Source organism: Mixophyes fleayi, chromosome 6 (assembly GCF_038048845.1).
Source record: "Mixophyes fleayi isolate aMixFle1 chromosome 6, aMixFle1.hap1, whole genome shotgun sequence".
In the NCBI taxonomy this organism is placed as follows: Eukaryota; Metazoa; Chordata; class Amphibia; order Anura; family Limnodynastidae; genus Mixophyes; species Mixophyes fleayi.
The window spans coordinates 8,753,673-8,772,417 of record NC_134407.1 but is presented as its reverse complement, the minus strand read 5'-3'; positions in this window follow the sequence as shown (position 1 = coordinate 8,772,417).

The window sequence follows — 18,745 nt, the reverse complement described above, 5'->3', positions numbered from 1 at the left end:
AAATGATGAAATGAGAACTTTTTTATGGTTATTTTTGAAGGGTAATTGAAGCAAACTTGGCTGCACCAAACAGCTCTAGGCAGGGCCGCCATTAGTGGGGTAAGGCTATAAGGGACTTGGACCAACACCTCCATCTGTCTGGGCCCCCTGGACTGTCTGGGCCCCTTAGTCTGACCGCCCACCTTCCTGCCCCCCTGCAATGCTGCGGCTCTCAGGCACTGATAGGCTGGGAGCATGATGTCATCACTGCGAGCCGCGCTCCCAGTCTATCAGTGACCGGGAGCCGCAGCATTGCTTCAAGAACAAGGTACATTAATTGGGCATTTTTTATGATCGGGAGCCAGGGGAGTGGAGCATTTACTATGATGAAGGAGTGGGGGGGCATTTTCTGTGATGAGGGTGTGGGGTGGCATTTACTGTGATGAGGGAGTGTGGGGGGGCATTCACTGTGATGAGGGAGTGGGGGTCATTTACTGTGATGAGGAAATAGGGGTGTATTTACTGTGATGAGGGAGTGGAGGGGCATTTACTGTGATGAAGGAGTGGGGGGGGGGGCATTTTCTGTGATGAGGGAGTGGGGGGGCATTCACTCTGATGAGGGAGTGGGGGGGCATTTACTGTGATGAGGGAGTGGGGAGCATTTACAGTGATTAGGGAGTAGGGGGGCATTTACTGTGATGATAAAGGAGTGTGGGGGCATTTACTGTGATGAGGGAGGGGGCATGTTCTGTGCAGAGGGGGGGGGGGGACATGTATGGCGAAGAGGGACGGATTAATTAGTACTGGGGCCCACAGATTCTGATGGCAGCCCTGGCTCTAGGTAAAGGAGCGTAAAACATACAAAAAAATTAACTAAATTAAAATAAACTTTCAAAACAGCCCCCAACACTGATAGAACCAAATGTGTGCAAAGCTTTGGGCTGTAGAGATATAGCAGCAGCAGGCAGCCTTGTGTTTTATAATTGGTCTACCAGCACTTTTGAGCTATATGAGCAGGAAGAGACCCACTTCTCCTTAGCACTGAAGGGGTTAAACACTCTCAGAAACCCACCTCTATATAAGTGCTAATCTCTTAGCATGGTGACTCAGCGGTTAGCACTTCTGCCTCACAGCGCTGGGGTCATGAGTTCAATTCCCGACATGGCCTTATCTGTGTGGAGATCTCCCCGTGTTTGCGTGGGTTTCTTCCAGGTGCTCCTGTTTCCTCCCAAACTCCAAAAAATATACTAGTAGGTTAATTGGCTGCCATCAAAATTGACCCTAGTCTCTCTCTCTGTCTGCGTGTGTGTGTGTGTGTGTGTGTGTGTGTGTGTGTGTGTGTGTGTGTGTGTGTGTGTGTGTGTGTGTTAAGGAATTTAGACTGCAATCTCCAATGGGGCAGGGACTGATGTGAATGAGTTCTCTGTACAGCGCTGCGGAATCAGTGGCGCTATATAAATAGATGGTGATGATGATGATGACTACCTAACCAGGGCCTAATTATCCAATAGGCTGACCTGGCTGCAGTCTTGAGCATCAGGCTTTTGGGCAGGCAGGGTGCAAACATTTTGGGGTGCAAAATTGTGACAGGGTGAGGTATAATCTGAAATTGATTTTAAAATATAAGACAATAGTTGTTCTCCATAGTAAAAACATGTAGTAGGGGTTTAATTTTGAAGTATTGACATGGTAACGGCTGACAATGGACCGTATTCATTAAGGAAACTAAGGCAAAAAAATTTGTAGGTTTTCCCCTGGACAAAACCATGTTACAATACAAGGGCTGCAAATTATTTTGCACATAAATTGTATGTTTATGTAGCTCTCAAATACTTGGTAGCTTTATTTTTACACTGACATTAAAAGTTGATCTAGGACATGCCCTACCCCAACTATAAATCTGTCCCCACATTTTATATTTACCTCCCTTTCCAATGCAATATGGTTTTGCCAATGTGCAAAATGACTCAATTTTTCCTTTACCTTCCTTAATAAATCATGCCCAATGAGTCATATTTGGGTGGGTGCTTTAGGATTAGCAGGTAGGAAAGACAAGAATGAAGACAGGTGCGGAGGCGACAGCCCCCTTCACCCGTACGCCCATTCATGCCGTGCAGTTCTGATTTTAATGAAAATAAAATGAATGACAAATATTGCTGTGATCCTTTTGAAAAGCCAAGTGGTGCTGAGTTTCGGAAACACGGAAACAAAAATATTGGTGGGGGGTGGGGGATGAAGGAAGCCAGATTTGAAATTAAAGACGATTTTGTTTTAACCTATCGCGTATTACCCTGACGTGGATGGCGACGGGTGCTATAAGCGCATTAGCCTAGATTGGCATGAACCCTTAATCAGGCCCTGTACTTAACTCCTAACATTACTACTCACACTACTACACCCTGTCTACACTGAGCCACACTCGTTTTCTTGTATCAGATCTTCCCTTATAATTTATTGAAGGCTGAGCTTGGATGTGCCTGTTAAGGTTTTGAAGAGTGCCCCTTGCACTTCTAGGCTGCGATCGTGTTTCCCAGCAGCAGAGGATAGGATAGCATCTTGAGATGTGCTGGGCAGACCATCCATGAGCAAGTGGTACAAAACCAAAGCAATTTCCAGAGCACATTGGCTGAGGTTTGTAAATTGCCTCCACTAACGAACTTAAGATATATCACTATTGGTGTGTCAACTGTTATTATATTTTATCAAGTACCAATTACCTATTCATAAAGCTGATACAATTTCATTACTTACTTATGCACATCATAAATGATGACCATTCTATCTTCATCGAATGGTTCTTTCGAAGACCCATCCAATCATTCTTCCAAATACAATACATAACGGGAGATAAATCTGTCTTAAGAAACATTCCGTTGACATTTTAAGACATTTGCCAGGAGCAATAATTAATTGATATTTCACTTTTAAGTAGGACACCTTCTCTATAATTATTCAGTGTAACAGTTGTGAGGTTACCAATTAATATGATTCAGGAACTTCAGATAACAGCTACAGAATCAATTGTGGATCTTAGTATCTCATCCTTAGACCTCCGGAAAATAAATATTTAACAATGCAACCAAAGCTAATAATGAAATATCAGCTCGATTTAGCCAGACAAGTCTGATGTTAATAGAAAAATATCAGACACTAATGAACTGATGGATCTATTGGAAAGAAAACATTGCTCCATTCCAACGCTGTATTCTATATGTCAGGTTTTCTCAATTATTTTCCTACCCTTTCATAATTCATGTTCATAAATATTAACCATTTTACAGTCATGGCCAGAAGTTTTGAAAATGACACAAATATTGATTTCACTGCTTTAGGGTTTTAGACCTTTTTGTCAGATGTGTCTATGGTATAGCTGAAGTAAAATTACAAGCATTTCATAAGCGTCAAAGGCTTTTATTGACAATTACAAGTTTATGCAAAGAGTCAATATTTACAGTATTGACCCTTCCTTTTGAAGACTTCAATTCGCCCTGGCATGCTGTCAGTCAACTTCTGGGCCACATACTGACTGATGGCCGCCCATTCTTGCCTAATCATTGCTTGGAGTTTGCCAGAATTTGTGGGGTTTTGTTTGTCCACCCATCTCTTGAGGATTTACCACAACTTCTCAATGGGATTAAGGTCTGGGGAGTTTCATGGCCATGGACCCATAATTTCGATGTTTTGATCCGCAAGCCACTTAGTTATCCTTTTTGCCTTATGGCAAAGTGCTCCATCGTGCTGAAAAAGGCATTGTTCCTCACCAAACTGTTCTTGGATGGTTGGGAGAAGTTGCTCTTGGAGGATGTTTTGGTATCATTCTTTATTTATGGTTGTGTTCTTAGGCAAAATTATGAGTGAGCCCACTCCCTTGGCTGAGAAGCAAACCCACCCATGAATGGTCTCAGGATGCTTTACTGTTGGTATTACACAGGCCTGATGCTAGCGCTCACCTTTCCTTCTCCGGACAAGCGTTTTTTTCCAGATGCCCCAAACAATCTGAAAGGGGATTCTTCAGTGAAAATTACTTTACCCCAGTCCTCAGCAGTCCAAACCTTATACCTTTTGCAGGATATCAGTCTGTCGCTGATGTTTTTCCTAGAGAGAAGTGGCTTCTTTGTTGACCTTCTTGACACCAGGCCGTCCTCCAAAAGTCTTCACCTCACTGTGCGTGCAGATGCACTCACACCTGCCTGCTGCCATTCCTGAGCAAGCTCTGCGCTGCTGTTGACACAATCCTGCAGCTGAATCAACTTTAGGAGATGGTCCTGGCGCTTGGTGGATGTTCTTGGGCGCCCTGAAGCCTTCTTCATAACTATTGAAACTCTCTCCTTGAAGTTCTATATGATCCGATAAATGGTTGATTTAGGTGCAATCTTAGTAGCAGCAATATCCTTGCCTGTGAAGCCCTTTTTGTGCAAAGCAATGATGACTGCACGTGTTTCCTTGCAGATACCCATGGTTAACAGATAAAGAACAATGATTTCAAGCACCACCCTCCTTTTAAAGCTTCCAGTCTGTTATTCTAACTCAATCAGCATGACAGAGTGATCTCCAGCCTTGTCCTCGTCAACACTCTCACCTGTGTTAATGAGAGAATCACTGACCTGGTCCTTTTGTGGCTGGTCTGAAATGCAGTGGAAATGTTGTTTTTAGGCTAAAGTTCATTGTCATGGCAAAGAGGGACTTTGAAATTAATTGCAATTCATCTGATCAATCTTCATGATATTCTGGAGTATATGCAGATTGTCATCATAAAAACTGAGGCAGCAGGCTTTGTTAAAAATAATATTTGTGCTATTCTCAAAACTTTTGGCAATGACTGTTTGTCTGTAATTACACATGATCACAAAACAATCTACCCATCCAGCCACTCCTCAGCGTTCCTAGTAACCGAACGGCCGGGGGGAGGTGGGATGCATCGTCCGTTACTGACATATACACAAAATTGTGCTGCAAGACATCTGGAAATGGGACTGTCACTCTCCTGCAGACAAATACGTCTATAAAACATTATGGTTCACTTCTAAAGTCAAGTGACATTTTTAAAACTGTTTGGCGGAATATTCATCTTATTCCGTTTATAGGCGCAAAATTTGCACATTGTGTCAGCAGAATTTGGCCTTAATTGTTTCCCACCTTACCCCAACCTCTCCGCACAGCAGTTCACTGTTGTTGTCTCATGTTTATCCATAGACTATAAATTGCAGGAAATGCGGAATTTTCAAATACAGTGCGGAAAAGCGAACCAAACTGCGAACCTGCAAAAACAGGTACATAAATTTAAAAAATAATATTACTACTTTCCCACTTCCTATCCGAGCATTGCATTGTGGGTCTGCCCGTTCCGAGGAGTCTGTGAAGCTTGTTAGCCTCATTTGAAAAATGCATGAGACACATAACTGTCTGTGGTGCTAGGCACCGGAAGCCCCCTTAAAGAGAGGGGCCCGGGACATGTGCCACCCCCTTTAATCCACCTCTTCCATCTTTTAATAATGGGCCTGATTCATTAAAGTTAAGTTAAGCAAAAGATTGAATAAGTTTTCTTACTCAAGTTTCCTGGACAAAACCATGTTGCAATGCAAGGGGTGCAAATTAGTTTATTATTTTGCAGATAAGTTAAATACTGTTTTATCATGCAGCACACAAATACTTCATAGCTTTGTTTGTACACTGAAATGTCAAATTGATCTAGGACAAGCCTTACCCCAGTTTTAAATTAGGGATGTGCACCGGCCACTTTTGGTGTCTCGTGTTTTGTGTTTTGGATTCGGATTTGCTTGAGGTTTTGGGTTCGGATTTGTTTCGCAAAACACCTGACGAAAGGTTTTGGTTCAGATTTAAAGTTTTGGATTCGGATTTATTTTGAAAAAAGCATAAAAAGTACTAAAAACCAGTTTTGTGTTGTTTTTTTTTTCACTCCTACGCTATTATTAACCTCAATAACATTCAATAACAATCATTTCCACTAATTTCCAGTCTATTCTGAACACCTCACAATATTGTTTTTAGGCCAAAAGGTTGCACCGAGGTAGCTTGAGCACATAATGCCAAAAAAAGAGGTACAAGATGGAATTGTTCTGGGCCCTCCCTCCCACCCCTCGCAAGATTCGACGTGAGACTTGGACGACAGAGCCTCGTTTTCAATTTTTTGCCCGCCAGAAATATCCGAACAGTGCTCGGATCCCGTTCCGATCCGCACTGTTCGGGTGGGCTCGGATTAGCGGAATCCGAGCCCGCTCATCTCTATTTTAAATCTGCCATCACATTTTAAATTTACCTCCCCCTCCAATGCAACATGGTTTTGCCTTACTTACTTACTTTTGCTTAACTTTCCATACTGAATCAAGCCCAATATCTGTAATAAGTTGATATTGCACAATAAATTTCCCATCGTCCCTTGGAACTTTGCAAGCATTAAACAATACATACTAAACAATATATTCACCTACCTTCCCTGTGACATATTCACCAGCATGGTTGTAACAGCTGAGGATTGCTCAAAGCTGACAGTTGTACATTGGGTCTGAATTTTGATGATTTTTTAGTCTGGGCTGTAGATGGTCAATTCTTCTTTTGTGTGCTGAAGTCCAAATTCCACCTAACAAACATGCATATTTTTATGCATACATGCATAAAAACAAACAAACATTCCTAATATTGCTGATGAACACGGACAACTTTTCTGACAGTTTTTAAAATGTTGGTCATCTCTTCTAGGATTTCTATGCTAGCTCTAGATAACATAAGTGTTGCGATTTTTTTTCTACTTGTACAAAAATGCAAAAAAAATCCCAAAAGCAAAACAAGCAATCACTTGTAGGAGAAAAACATACTATCACTTGAACAAGCTGGGTGTAAAGGATTTATAGATGCTAACTTACATTTGGAAAATAAATTCTTCATCACCATAGTAACTGCAAAGGAATATTCCCTGCATTGGAAATATGTTGTGCGCTGAAACAAAACAGATCTTAGCGAAATTTGGAGACAGGGGTTATTTTCCTACATCAAAGATGTATGTAATGTAATGAGTCATAGCAACAAATCGTTTACATTCATTGTTTAACTTGCACTAGAGAAATAAAGAGTAATTGTGATTTACAAACACTGAGGATTATTTTCTAACATAGCTCAAAGGTGCAAAACTTGCACTGAAATCACGGCAACCAATCAGCAATGCATACACGTTTCAACACTCCAAAATACTTAAAAGAGCAGTAAACTTCAATGCTAAAATTTTCAGATATGAGTCATAAAGGTAAAATACATTGTTCAATGTTAACCTGGTAATCACTGTAGCTCTGTTAAAATTTTAAATATTACCTCCACACTCCATTATAAATTGCCGGAATTTCTCCATCACCTTTAGGAGAGTGTCGTAATGGGAGCAGTTTCAAGTAAAAAAGTAGAGACTCCAGTCATTCGAGCTGCTGTGATATCACTGAGATAAGTATTTTGTGCACGTGTATAAATCAACTAATCAATCCACACAGTTTATTCCTGCAGAACAAGCCTACCAAGCGTTCAGCAATGTGTGCCTTCTCTTAAGAGAGGGAACTGCCTCTTAACATAACACCGCACTGTAGAAGGATGAAAACAATAGTTGGTTAGTTAATGAGATAATTCAATGTTTTAGTAATATCTGTAATAAAGTTAAAATTTGCCAAATACTTCTCTCTGTATTATTGTTACCCTAAAAATATGTTTTATAGGAACTTCTTAATCTCAGAAGCAGTTTTCTGATTTTTTTCAAAATGTATTCTTAATGGTGTTGGGTCAATCTGCAGTAATACTATATTACAGTGTTGACTAACCTGTGACACTCCAGGTGTGAAACTACAAGTCCCAGCATGCTTTGCCACTATATAGCAGCTTATTGCTGCAAGGGTATGCTGGGACTTGTAGTTTCACAACACCTGGAGTGTCACATATTAGCCAACACTGCTATAGTAGCATGTGCAGTGATTACAGCAGTAAACTACAGTTCACATAATCTATTGCAAACAGGACTCCAATAGCAGCACTGGACACTATCGTTCTCTCACCTCTGACATCATCACCGGGTTCCATCAGCTAGTGTGGCATCCGGAAGAAACACCTGCAGAGAAGGTAACACAAAATGCAAGTGGAAGATGTCAGGCTAGACATTCCCAAAGCAGCATATACATATCTGTTACCCAGAGCACTCAAACTAAATAATATACTATAGTATATCCATATTACTGCACATTCTAAACTAACGCTCAAAGGTACCAAATTGTGAGAGTGGAATTATAAAATTATTTCATGTATATTATAGAGCTCAGTAATACACAGTTTTTGACATATGTTAACGTACTATAGTGGCTTTACTTGCTCTTTAAGGTATATGACAGCTATCTTATATTTCTAATATTGTTTTTTCTAATTTGCTCTTTTGTTTACTTCTCTTTCAGCTGCAATAATAACATTATTTTCTTTCCTTATTTTGTTTCTATTTTCAAAGCCTTTGCAATATGTTTTTTTAAATTTAGGTATGAATTATCTACATGATTCTCTTACATATTCTTACACATACGAACTTCACACCATTTATTCCAGAGATTACATGTGTCGCCCACCTTCAGATAACTTTAATTTACTGACTTGTTTAATTTACAAAGGCTTTGTCATTACTCTATGCACCCCTCTGTTTATATAATCAGGCAAAGTTGTTGCATTTTTCTTGTGGACCTTGGATATGACACAAACTTGCTCTGCTCTTTGCATGGGATGCAATTGAGAACAGAGAACAGCTGAATATCAATTCTGCAGGCAACACAACCAACTATCTTTGCCTATATAGCAAAGAAAGAGGCTAGAAATAAATAAACAATGTGTGTAGTTAAAGTTGAAGGAAGTACAAACTAATAAATGATTTCTGATGGTGGAAAGTCCCATTCATTTGAGCTATTGTCCCATTGGATTCATTACAGCAAATTATTTTCTGAGCTGGGAACATTTTGACTTAATTTCCTAATTTATGCTATTTACAGAACTACTCAAAATACGTGGTGCACATTACACGTACCTCCCCATGTGTGAGTGGGAAAGGATTATGTCCCTATATTCTGCTATGGGACAGGAGCAATCTAGAGGTTGCTCAGTGTAAAAGGGGTGTGGCTAGTGGTTAATGTGGCTAGTGGATGGGGCGGGGCTTAGACAACCTAGATCTGTGTGCCTGTAGGTCCCAATTATATATAACCAGCTCTGCTCCAATAGCGGCATATCTCTCCTGTATTCATGTATTTACTAAAATGCAAGAACTTAGATATCAGAGGTATTTAAGTTTCTATTAGAACATTATAAAGTATAATTAATACATTCAGCACTTTGCATGGGTGCCAACAATTTAAACCAGTTTCCAGTGGACTCTGCTGCTCAGCTGGTACATATAACCATGTCATACGTGACGACTGCAATCCCCATCTTGTCATGTGTGCTAAATTTGATTATAACACACTTTTTTTGCATTGTCAGTAATCCTATTCAATAAAAAGAAAAGAGGAGAAGAATCTATGGCTGGAACTGCAGATGATATGCAGAAAAAGGGGAATTTTATACTGCAGTGTTTTTCAATATTAACAAATAGGGATCTTTAAATCCCTATTTGTTCCTTGAAAGTAGGATAAGAAACTATGATTTTGGGAAGGTATGATTTTGGGAAGGTATATCTAGGTGTGACAGGATAGACCGCCTATGCCACCCTGTATGTTGTTGCTGGGAACAGGCTGGGCGTACTTTGCCAAGGTTCCCTTTCATTATCTCAAAAGCGCCCTTTTGCCGTAGTAGGAGGGGCATACAAAGGCTACCACCACCGGACTCCTTGCCGGCATGCAGAACCGGGTTTCTTCTGGGTAACTGACACTGCTAGCGTACCTCGTTGCTAGTGTACCTAGGCTGGTACTCCTGACCTCTTACTATGGATCAGGGTTGTTGTGGATGGACCTCCCCCTGGCCTATCACATTGACCAGAGCTGCAGGTAGCAGGCAGAGAGGTGGTACTGGAAAGCTTGGTTCCAAACCTCAGAACAGCCGGCGAATGGATTAGATTTAGGGTCTAATCTGTAGATCACAGAAATACAGCAATATTGAAGATGTTTTCAAGCAGGTCTTGAAGCAAGATGTTTATTTGCTCTCACACTGGTGGAAGATACTAGTGTGATCAGGTCAAATGTTGAAATCAGAAGAACAAATTTCAAATACAAGCTAGTGCCTTTTATACATTTCAGACACAGGCTAGTTTTAGCATCAAGATGTACCCCATTTACACAAACATGGATTTGCATGCATTTCAAAGCTAATAAAATTTGCGCTTATCTATGAAATTCACTCTGGACAAAAGGCCACACAGTAACGACCCCCTGCTGGGCCTTTGGCAGCGCAGGCATGACACTTCATCACAAAACTTCGTTAGCACTTTCTGCTATCAGACTCCCTTCCACATATGCTTAATTGGAGGCTTCCACTAGCAACCTTACAAATCCCAAACAATGACACTTCCATACTAAACACATCCCAATACACAAAAGACTTTGTAAACAGAGGCTCATTGTATCAGATATATATATATATATATATATATATATATATATATATATATATATATCAGAAATAAGGTATATCCTTTAGTAAGGTGAAAACAGAAAAAACGAGTTTCCACCCTGGTCTCAGAAAAAACTATTTCCTATCTCAAAATATATACAATATAAAAAATAAGTGCATATGCAATTATATAAATAAGCGCCCTGCGCTATTTCCTCTATATAAATTCATACCAGAAGTTATTTATCAGTGATCCAGTTACAATAGGTCATTAGCATGATTATATTTCACTCGGACTTGCTCCCCTTCCATGACCTGCTATTGCAGAGGACACACAACCTTCCAAAGGAAGGAAGGAAGGGGTTAAATTAAATATAATATTGAATAAGCAGCATCTGGCTTTACACTGAATAATGGTATGAACAGAATACAGTGTCACAGTATCAACATTCAACAGTCTTCCCTCTAACTCTCCTTTAAAACACAGTAAATTGTCTTACATGATCCCCCGTGCCATCTGACCCAGCTATGATTAAGGTGACAGACCTGTCATTATCCTGTGTGCTCAGACTTGTATCACAATCACGTGGCTTCTAGATACATGATACTGAATGCGTCGCCTTACACAAATACTTGGAGACATTACGGGGAAAGTCTAGCTGCATATTTCCTGCTTTTTTTTTTTTTTTTAAAGGGATAACTTTAAAGGTAACAAAGTTATTTAAGTTGAAATAAAAAGATATTAGTTTGTAAAGATCTGTCCTCTGAACTCAAAATTTGGCTTCAGTAAATAAATTCATGCCTTTCAAAAATATTAAATAACATATATATTGGGACGAGAATATCAGACGCTTATTTAGTAATCCCATTCATACTGTCACCTAGCTTCTGATATGTGAAAAAAAAGATTTACGAAATCGTCCGGTGTACAGTGCCTAATCCATTGGTTTTATTCTGCAAAGTAGGGGAATAATACTGGGAGGGGGGGGGGGTCAGTATGCATTTTACATCTACAGGTTAAGCATTACTGGGGTTTAATTAGAATTTCGTATGCAGTTTTCTTAAGGGTAAAAGAGGACAACTACAAGTTGCATTTTCAGTTAAGCCTTAAGTTTACTTTATTTGGTACGCAATGCCACATATATTCTAAAAACTGCACGCTAAGGGCTTGATTTAGTGTCGGAAGCAAGTCCTTCTGTTTAGCGCAAAAAGCACTTTTGGCCAAAGATCCATCCATCTCAGTTTGCACTCTGACTGTAAAGGTGTGTTCCCGCAGTTTACAAGCTATGTTGAGTTAAAAGCAACCGCAGACGTATCTTTTGCGGGTGCTTTCAGCTGGTGCAAGAGACCTTGGTGTATTAACAAACAAAGTAAAAAATAATTAAATTCAAACAAAAAGGTGTGCACCCCCTCTCAAACAGCATAACCAGCCCTATTGTTGTTTTTGGTTGGAAAGTACAATTATTATTTTTTTACATTTTTATTTTTTTTATTTAATGATCTGCTTTACAGGGCTCTGTGCATGATACACTTACACGCCAGCCCATAAGGCAGATAAGTAGGTATTCTAAGTCACACGGATCTAAAGACCCCATGCCACTCTAAGTACTGTGTAAATTACGGGCTGCAATTTACACTTATGATTTCAGTGTAATTTCTTGCTCTAATGATAAACATTATGGACCTGATTCAGCAAAACACGTATCTGCCGATTCTGAGCACATCGTACGCAAAATCACTCTGCGTACGCCCAGAATGGCTGTAAAAGCAGCCATGTCCACTGCATCTTCGAACGCAAAGGACACTAGCTGCAGCCTGCGATTTCGGGGAGTGCACGGGGCAGAGATGGGGAGTTTTGCCGTAGTCAATGTACAGTAGGGTAGTGCCAAACCCAAGCGCACACAGCCACATCCGAACCCAGCTCTGGGAATCTCAAAATTGCTTGTTTTTCTGCCGTATCTCTTGCTCCAGCAACAGGGCAAGTCTAAGTCCTGATTGGTAGTTATGTCGGCCTCGTATGCATGCTCTAACATGTGTTTGTAATCACTGGCAACTGTAAAAATGTATTTTATGCTCAGTAGACATTAACAAAATCCTAATAAATATATATCATGGAGATAAAAAACATTTTTTTTTAAACTGTTTTATCATTAATGCCTATAATATTAACAGGTGGCACTAATACAATAATTGTTTTATTTTTTTTCTGTGCATTCTTTGTCAAATTTATAATCCACATAGACATTGGATGCATCCTGCAGTCTCCTGTGTAGTAGAGAACAGTAGACCTGCCCCTCAATTTCAACAGAACACGTATCTTGAGATCCGCGCCTTGATGAATTCGGGAGAACATAAAGCCTAAATACGTGTGTTTACTGCTAAACGCAGGTTGCCCTCAGAATGCATGCCTTGATGAATCAGACCCTATTTTTTGTTTTGTTTTTAATTATCACACAAATGGTTCAAATTAAAATAATAGGTAGGGACAGTGGCAGATTATAGACATGAAAATACAGAAAAATATCTAAATATATATTGCCTGGGCTGTTCTTATATAACAGATAAGACAATACTTGCCTAGTCTTCCAGAATTTTCAGGAGGTTCCAGAATTTCAGGTTTAGTATCCTCGCGGATCCTGGTGGGGGTGGGGCTTAATGATGTAATTTAGCGTCATAAAGTCCCGCCCCCACTCTGCAATGCCGTGAATTTTGGCAAGTCGACAGCATTAATATGTGCACCTCTCATCAAATTGGGTAACATGGTTTATGTTGCCGCATCGACAACTGGCTAACGTTTCTAATCAATGTGACGGCACAGTATTACTACAGGTGGGTGCTTGTGTATTAGTTTGCAAAATCCAGAGAACAGAGGCTTCACTCATATTGTCCAATGCTCCCCTGTACTAACCAAAACATTAACCACATTTACCAACAGTACCCATAATGATCCGGCTATTCTCAAGATTATTTTCATCTGACGTCACAGACACTCTGAACCAGACATGATGGGTCTGCGTCCTTAAGCAGAGCAAACATAAAAAAAGGAGTAACTTTGCACCTGGGCAAAACCATGTTGCATTGGAGGGGGAGGTATATTTAAAATGTGACGGCATATTTATAGTTGGTGTAGGACATGCCCTAAATCAACTTTAAATTTCAGAGTAAAAATAAAGCTCTAAAGTATTTGTGTGCTACATGAAAAAGAAGCCTGGACTTTCCTTATGTGCAAAATAATAAACTAATTTGCACCCCTTGCATTTTAGCTTGGTTTGTCCCCAAGAACATTTACTCCTTTTTTGCCTTACTTAATGACTCAGGTCCAATATGTTCTCCTGACATCGCACTGACGTCTGCATCAAGGGCCTCTAGAGGTGACGGCACAGCTTAGCGAGGAACAAATTTGTGCTTTGGCAATACCACATTGCACTGCGGGGGGGGGGGGGGGCACATTTAAAATGTGTGGACGATGTTAGAGTTGGCAGCAGACATGTCCTAGCTCAAATCTAAACTGCTGTGTTAAAACAACGCTGTCTGGTATTTGTGTCCTTCATGCAAAGGCAAACAGGATTTCCCCGGCATGTAAAAGAATAAGTAAATTTACTTTCACTCCTTACTTTTCAACATGGTGTGTCCAAGAGCAAATATAAACCTTTATTTTTGCTTTACTCCTAACTATTTATGAGGCTTTAAATAACCAAAATGTGCAAGTGAGAATTTAGTTCATTGTTTACTTTAATCAACCAAAGCCCCCACATGATGACTATGAGAGGTCAGCTTAGCTCACCCTGCAGTATGTGTACGGTACCAATGCTCGCTCCGTATTGCATTCATTTCACCCCTTTTATTCATTTGTTTCACATTTTAACATGTAACAGTAAATGAACACGGCACAGATGCAAAACAAAGTTCATTAACATGTCATCAGCCTCATTACCATTATGCAATTAATACTTTGTTACCAAGCTGTTCTCTCCATCAGCTAAACCTACAATAATAATTACAAGAAGGGCTGTAGAAAAGTAATAACATGTAAGCAAATGGCTCTAATTATGTATCTTCCAGAAGGGGCTAAGAGTGATATAGAGGTATGTTTATCATTGGTTGCTGGTGGGCAGCAATAACTATCATTTCATATCGCTGTAGAGTTACAACATTTACTGCCGCGGCTATTTACCATGACAGAGCTCATTAGTGAAATCCCCCCTTCTTCTAAACAAACAAAACAATTATGATGGAAGTAGGAGGAAGTGACACGTGCGTTTACGGCTGCGCATGCGTATAGTGACTGGACACTGCAAGGGATCCAGACCAGTTTCTCCAGCGATGATGGATGTAAGCTAACGCCATCCTTTTTAAGGCTGGTGGCGAAAAGCAAATTGGATCAGGTCACAGTTCCTTTTGAGGTCTATGGAGAATGCAATCGCCAGCGTGAATTAGGATTACATAGATAGATTTCTCCTGCTTTAACCCTTGATGCACTGAGAGAAAAGTTGCGGTAGCCATTGTCAAATCCATCGTATGCTATCCGTAGATTTAAACTGAGTTATACACAATCAAAGGAATTATTTTTGCATGCATGCATTACGATCGGAGAACAGATAAAACACCGCACCATCTCTTGTGTGTATAGAAACTGTTCTGTTTATTACAATCAAAATTACACATTCTTATAGCACTCTGAAACTTTTTTTAGTTTGCAAAAAGATATAACACCTGGCATCATATGTCTAAAATAATTGGAGCTATAAATCTGTCATTATGATTTTAGCCTTGCAAAGTAAATTTCAAAACACTACGAGTTACAATGTTATGTAAAATAAACTAATTCTTACCAGCTCTTCTCTTTATTTTAAACAAGTTCCACACATTTCCTGGAACACTGCCTTGTACTCGTTATTTTTACTTGTTAATTTCTACATTATATTTAAAGCAATCTTAAAGGCACAATATACATTATTAGATGACTTCTATATTCTAATTTATCACCATTCTATAGAGAAGACAGACCTTTTCTCCTTGATTTTGGCTCATAAATAGACCCCATTATCTGATATTCCTTTGGCGGCTAAACTGCCAAAAAGAACTTGATGCATTAAATCATCTATTACAGAGAAAGGACTTTACTCATCCTACAACTCATCCTATCTGTTGTGATGCATGCACACAGGCGGGCCTGTCACATGACATTTCAAATTGCTCAGCCGAGCACAGACACTAGATCTTGTCCTATCTACCATACATCCTTCATTCTTCCTGCATTGCCCTGTGAAGGGCCACTGGGTTCATCATAGGAATAGACGTTCCTAATTTAAAGGCCGGTGGGAAGTGCATTCCATTCTGCTTTCTAGGCAGAGAGCGATGCTGGCTGACTGTCCCTCTGCCTCAGGGTCATCTGTTCACTATGTACAAACCTGAAATTCATTTACCTGTCAGGTCTGTCAGAAGGACAATGATTTAGGAATGACAACATTCTTGGAGAAAACATTTAGAATCAGATAGAAGTTGTGCGAAAAGATGGATAATATTTAACCCTTTTTTCTAATTCCTAGAATGCACAGACGTTATGTATTATAAAAAAAGGTATTTTTTTTAATAAAAGCATCTGAAAGGAGGATTGTGGAAGAAACATCACTTAGATAAAGCACACATTGAAATTTTAATTAAACACATAATCAATACTAGGGGGAAAAATGTATCATACTCTGGTTTCTTCAACTCCCGCGAGTTCGGCGAGATGACAGCTAAAATTTAAAGCGGCGCTCCCTTGTAAAGGGAAACTTGCCTTTACAAGGCAGCGCCTCTTTAAATTTTAGCTGTCATCTCGCCGAACTCGCGGGAGTTGAAGAAACCGGAGTATGATACATTTACCCCTAGATGTCTGTGGTCTGAGAAACGCGTTGTATCTGTTGTAGTGGAGGAGAAGCCATTTGCCTTATGCTTTTATATATTTATTTTATATCCCATAGATTGTAAGCTTGTGAGCAGGGCCCTCTTACCTCTCTGTATGTATGTATTACCCAGTATTGTTTTATTAATGTTTGTTCCCAATTGTAAAGCGCTATGGAATTTATAAATAAATAAATGATGATGATGATGATGATGATGATCGGATGATGATATATCTGAAGTACATTGATTAAGAATCTGTTGTGTTTCTAACTTTTAAATATTTTGAACATTTGGATCTTAGACAATAAAAAGAACTTGTGTATCAAATTAGATGTAATGTTGTGATATTTCTCTGACAATATTTTCCCTGTACACAAGTGGAATAATATCGGTATAATAAATGTCCAAAGCTCTTTTTTTCCGGCACAGGTGAGTGCGATAGCACTTAGACATCATATTGCCCTAATTATCACACAGTGTACACTATGGGTATACTTTTTTTCCTTTTGGAACACAAATGATATAACGAAAAGAGACAACCCAAGAGACACTGTGATCCTGTTACTCAACGAACTTCGCACAGATTTCAGCTTCGTTGTGTCAAATAACGACCATTAGGTGTAAGATTGTCCAAAGCATTGATATTATCAACACTGGGTGAGAGCTTCTCTTTACTACAATCTATTTACCACATGGTGTACACTATAATACTCTATTAGATTCTGCACTAGGGCTTCAAGAATTAAGCGCCAAAATAAGCCTTTTTCTGAACTAGAGGACATAACAATAGTACATTTAGGAAGGATCACGTCGTAGTTAATGACTGATTTCCAATAACTGACCACATTTGTCACTTTATCAGAGTTTAGTTCTAGATCAGAAAAAACAAATTCCAAAATCCGTTTTTGAGGTCCTCTTATGGTCCCATATACAATATATTCTACTGAGAGCTACCTATTTTGGGGTTCTAGGTGATGCTACATTGTGTGCTATTGTTCTGGGCACAGCAGCACTTGGGGTCTCAGAACAATGACACACTGACAGTTGGGGACCCAGATCAATGACACACTGACACTTGGGGTCACAGAACAATGACACACTGATACTTGGGGTCTCAGAACAATGACACACTGGCACTTGGGGTCCCAGAACAATGGCACACTGACACTTGGGGCCCCAGAACAATGGCACACTGACACTTGGTGCCCCAGAACAATGGCACACTGACACTTGGGGTTCCAGAACAAAGACACACTGACACTTGGGTCCCAGAACAATGACACACTGACACTCGGGGTGTCAGAACAATGACACACTGACACCTAGGATGTCAGAACAATGACACACTGACACCTAGGATGTCAGAACAATGACACACTGACACCTAGGATGTCAAAACAATGACACACTGACACCTAGGATGTCAGAACAATTACACACTGACACCTAGGATGTCAGAACAATGACACACTGACAGGTATGGTCGCTATGGCGATGACTGTACGGTACGCAGAATTCTTTCACCGCTTGCTTATCGAAGAGAGGAAAGAAAAACTTCTGTTTTCTGACCCAGTGTCGCTATTGTGCATGAGCTGCCATAGATCAGCCCTTTCCGCGTGACTGTAAGGCTTGATAAATAGGCCACGTTGTGCACAAATAACGGGTATTATAATATTACAGGTGGTTAGAATATTTTTTTAAAAACTGTTAGTAAAATACTGTTTTCAAGGCAACACAGGTCCCACCTGTCTGCTCCGTTCTCCTTCTCACCAACCGATGGCACTAGTGAGACAATCTTGTGCCTGGTGTTCCTGGGTCAGGGCTGTTAGATATATGTATAATGTATATATAATGCATATATGATAACTCTAAGGGAAAGGGACTGGGTTTACAAAGCAAATGTATAGTACGTTTCCGAATTTATGCAAAGTTTGTGTTTGTAGAAAAATCAAACTAAAACGTTCAAAGTCGTCTCGTGGACAATGTGAAATCAAACCGCAGCCAAGAACGTCTTTATACAACCTTAATTAATGTAATTATGCTATAAGCAAATCATTTTTGCTGCTGTTGTAGAAATGTTATGCTTTTTATTTAATCTTAAATTACCAGTTTATGTTTATAGCATGAACCTTTTATATATAATATATTGTTTACCTAGCTCTACCTTAGGTTATGTAAAGCAATATTAATTAGATTACAGATCACCTTACAGGTAATATTCTTATTCTTTTGCTTTTAGCTTACTAATTGTCATAAAACGTGGCATAATTAGGACATCAGTCAATGTAGCTCACCTATATTTCTACCTAATTAA